Genomic DNA, 5,000 nt, shown 5'->3' with positions numbered 1-5,000 from the left:
ATTTCGTTTGTTTCCTTTTTAATTAATGCTAATTATCGTTGTTTGACATTCGCCATACGGCTATCGTGATAATATTTTATCGTACAATAGGACTTTTCGATCGTTCGCTCTCCGCGACTATGTCTCGATTGAACGCGCCTTTCGGCGCTCGCGCTCGCATACGGCCGTGCGTAGGACCGTGCGTCGCCGACCGCCTGGCCGGCCGGTTGGGTACTATAAGAGATACGTCGCGCTCGGCGCGTCGAACGAGTCGAGCGAGTCCGGACGAGTCGTAAACGTACTTTCTCGAGTCTCTCGCCACTCCGGCGTGTTTCGACCGCTCTCCGTACCGTCGCCGACCGCTTGGCCGGTCGGTTGGGTACTATAAGAGGGTAGGAGAGATTAATATTGTACGTGTCGCGCTCTCGACGTTGACAAACGAAGAATCGCCCGAACGGGTCGAGAACGGATTTTGTCGAGTCGCGACTCTGACACGGAGAGAACATTTATATAAAATGTTTGATTTGGAAACCACGAATAGAATATATAAAATAATATACGATCGTCGCAGAACGCGCCGCCGCCAAGTCTTCTCATGCTTGGAGGTTGCGTGTCTCGCGAGAACGTACGTTCGACTCTCGCGTCGTCTCGTATTCCTCTTCGCCGGGGATTACGGTGCGGCTCTTCTCGTTCGTCGCCGAACGCGCGCAAAATTAACGCACACTTATTTATTACGAGCACAGCATTGCCACGAGTCGGTGTCGCAAGACCGAATGGCTCTTATGTGGCGCGCACGCCTCTAGTGTGTTGGCCGCGCGGTTCCCTCTCGTTTCGTACGCAGCAGCGGAATCGTCGCGCTTACCGAGCATCTACTCCACGGATACGAGTTTGCGGGAAGAGTTGCTTCTTCCCGCTCGCTTTGTACGCCGTAGCGAAATCTTATTGCTGGTCGTGTGCGGTTAAACGCGTACGAACCAGACAGAACAGTCCTCGACGTCTAAGCATCGCCATCGTCGATCTAGCGTCAGGTCAGGGTGAATCGCGCGGTCTCTCGAGACCGCGCATCATAACATTTGGGAGAATAAGAACACGAGTATTTTGATCTTGTGGATTTTTGAACGGAGAGGAGGAGGAAGAAGAGAGAGGCGGCGGCGTCGGGGGTTTACTCTCGCCTCCGTCGTTCTCTCGTACGCTTTACATAATAGCGTTAAACACAGCAGAGTGTCGCCGACCGGCTGAGCAAGACCGGCGGCAAATAAAATGGCACATACGAGCGTGTCGCGCGCGCGTCGGTGTTTCGGCATCGAACGCGCGCGCGCGCGAAAAAGAGCTAGCGACGAGTCTTCGGGCTCGCTCGCGAGTTACTCCCTTGCGAGTAACCGAACACGAAGCTCCCTGGTTGATCCTGCCAGTAGTCATATGCTTGTCTCAAAGATTATAAATGTAATTTATTTAATTACATTTTTATTTTTTAAATAATACATATATACGTTCCAAAAAATATAAGCCATATTATTATATATGTACGGGTGTTTATAACTATCATTTAACTACACATTCACGTTAAATCACATCATTTAATCCTATTTAATACTATATCACTAACATATATAATTAATACTTATAATAAATCATTTTTAAAGTAATTTTTTTTTAAATTCTAGTTATCACTTTATCAGAATTATGAAAAAAAATTGATACATTGTTAGAAACTTAAATGTGCATAACTTTTTAATATAAGGGGAGGGGTTTTATAATCGATAATTTTTTCATACAATTCTATGTACATGGGTTTGCAATGGATAATTTTTTTTAAATGGGTCCCCTTAAAATGGTCCCCTTTCTTCCCTTTTTTTTTATAAGAGATACGTGCGTCGGCCCCGCGAACGAGTCGAGCGAGCCCGGACGAGTCGAAAAAGTACTTTTCGAGTCTCTGCCACCCGGCGGTTTCGACCGCTCTCCGTACCGTGCCGACCGTTTGGCCCGGTGGGTTTGGGTATATAAGAGGGGGAAAAAATTTAATTTGTACGGTCGCCTCTCGACGTTGACAAACGAAGAATCGCCAACGGGTCGGAAGGTTTTTGCGAGTCGCGATCTGACACGGAGGAAACTTTTTATAAAAATTTTTTTTGTTTTGGAAACCACGAATAAAAAAATAATTACGATGTCGCAGAAGCGCCGCCCCCAAGTTTTAGGGGGAGGTTGCGTGTCTCCGGGGGAAAGTCGTTCGACTTCGGTGTTCGTATTCCTTTTCGCGGGGTTTAGGTGGGTCTTCTCGTTCGTCGCCGAACGCGGCAAATTAACGCAACTTATTTTTTACAGCACGCTTTGCCAGAGTGGGGTTTCGCAAGACCGAATGGCTTTTATGGGCGCCACGCCTTAGGGGGTTGGCCCCCGGGTTCCCTTCTTTTCGTAGCAGCAGGGAATCGTCGCGCTTCCCGAGCATTACCCAGGATACGGTTTGGGGGAAAGAGTTGCTTCTTCCCGCTCGTTTGTACGCCGTAGCGAAATCTTTTGCTGGTCGTGTGCGGTTAAACGCGCGAACCAGACGAAAAGTCCTGACGTCTAAGATCGTCGGGTCTAGGTCAGGGTAATGGCGGTCCTTTGAGACCGCGCTCAAACATTTGGGAGAAATAAGAAACCCCGGGTTTTTTATCTTGTGGATTTTGAACGGAAAGGGGGAGGGGAAAAAAGGAGAGGCGGGGGCGTCGGGGGGGGTTTTCTCTCGCCCCTCGTTTTCTCGTAGCTTTTCTAATAGCGTTTAAAAAACAGCAGAGTGTCGCCGCGGGTGAGCAAGACCGGCGGCAAAAAAAGGAAAACGAGCGTGTTGCGGGGCGCTGGGTTTTTTGGGATGAACGCGGGGGCGCGGGAAAAAAAAAGGGTAGCGACGAGTCTTCGGGCTCGCTCGCGAGTACTCCTTCGAAAAACCGAACACGAAGTCCCCTGGTTACCTGCCAGTAGTATATGCTTGTCTCAAAGATTATAAATGTAATTATTTAATTACATTTTTATTTTTTTTTAAAAATACATAATACGTTCCCCCAATTTTACCTAAATTCCTTTTTTGTTAAATTTGGTTTTTGGGTTTTTGCGCAGAAATTAACAACAATTTAAACGAATGGGTGGTTTTAAATTATATAAAAATAAAAAGCGACTTAATTTTTATTATTTAAAATGTAATATTTATATTACTATTCAAAATTATTTTAATTCCATGTTTTCCCTTTAATTTTGAATAAGATATTAGGTTTAAATAGCATCACCAATAAAACCCGCATAGAATGTATAAAAAGGGTTTCAAAAAATGTCAATAAAACATTTGTGAAAAATATTTAAATAACTACTTATGATAAAAAATTTTAATGCGAAGATTTTTAAAGGAAATTTTTTCAATTTTCACCCAACCCAACTATACCATTGCTTTTATTTTTTAAAAAAATATGTTTCACATGTACGAAATCACATCTGATGATCCTTCCCTTTTAAAAAGCCAATTGTCTTGTCAAAAATAAAATAATTTAATAAATTTTAGTTTAGATCTAAAAAAAAAAAATAAAAAAACTTGTTTTTCTTTAAAAAAAATTAAAACTTTTCTTTTAATTCTTTAAAAAAATTATTTCTTATATAAATAAAAAATTGTCCAAAATAGTTTTTATAAGACATTTCATAAAAATGTTTCTAATCGAAAAGTTTAAAAGATAAATTTTGTATTACCTTTTCTGCAGAAACACTTTTGTTTTTTAATTTTGATTACAATTCTCTGAAATTTTTTTACGGTATCTGCTGGAAAAATCGAAATATAATGTTCATTTTTTTTTTTAAATCCTTTTCCCCATTTTTTTCTTTGTTTAAAAACTTTATTAAACGTTCATCAATTTTGTAAGTTTAACAAATATGCATTTAGTTTCCTGATAATTAATTTATAAAAAATCTGCAAAAAAAATTGAACAAAATTATTAATTTATCATTTCAGATTATATAAATATTAAATTATAACCCCTTTTAAATATGTTACGTGATATAAAATAAAAAAGTTTTAAAAATTTAAAAATTATATATATATTTATATTAGGTAAGCTTTTACAAAAAATTTAAAATTTAAAACGTATATTTTTTCCACATAAAACTAGTTTTCAAGTATCGGATGTAGATATTTATCTAATTTTGTGGAACAAGGTCATCTTTATTTCTGTTCGATTTCTTGTGAAATTATGATTTTCCTTCACCATAATATAAGGCAAGACATATACATTGTTTAAATATTATCTGCACATAAATTGGCCATAAAACTCTTTGTGGAAGACTTATTGGATATAGGTAAACCATCATATTTATAAATAATTGAATGTTATCAAGAGCAAAATTCAATCTTTTACGTTCTTCAATAATTTTTAGAAGAGCTTTTTCGAGACCTAAGTGGCCCAGTAATCTCCGTTTTCAATTTGTATAATTCAGTTGATTTAGGAGTTTGCAATAATGTACGTGGATCTTTAGGCAAAGTATAATTAGTGTGTGTTTGCAATATCTGGTAAAAGGTGACGGAGTGATTTGAGTGATGATCTTTTCTTCAATAGCCCATTTACTTATGTCATGTATAAAAGTTTCGTTATCTTTAAACACAGATTTTCAGAATTGTTATCGACTATAGCTTGCAGCTTATTGCATCCGTTGTAATTTGGTATCATACAGGCATTATTTTTCATTCAAAAAGTTAATATTATTTTCATCATAATATTGATTTAGATTTCTATCGAGTATACTTTATCAGAATCACATAAAGACAAAGGGGGGGGGGGGGGGGGGGGGGGGGGGGGAAAAAAAAAAAAAAAAAAAAAAAAAAAAAAAAAAAAAAAAAAAAAAAAAAAATAGACATATACAATGAAAAAAAGATATCTTGTTACAATAATATGAAAAAAATATAAGACAAACATAAGAAAAAAAAATATTGTATATACTACCTTAATTTTTATGTTGATGTTTTTCACTTTGTTAAATCACTTCTTATTGCTAAGTGATCTTCT

The sequence above is a fragment of the Nylanderia fulva genome, unplaced genomic scaffold (genome assembly GCF_048542155.1).
Source record: "Nylanderia fulva isolate GAGA-0341 unplaced genomic scaffold, ASM4854215v1 Scaffold911, whole genome shotgun sequence".
Classification (NCBI taxonomy): domain Eukaryota; kingdom Metazoa; phylum Arthropoda; class Insecta; order Hymenoptera; family Formicidae; genus Nylanderia; species Nylanderia fulva.
This window is presented reverse-complemented; position numbering follows the sequence as displayed.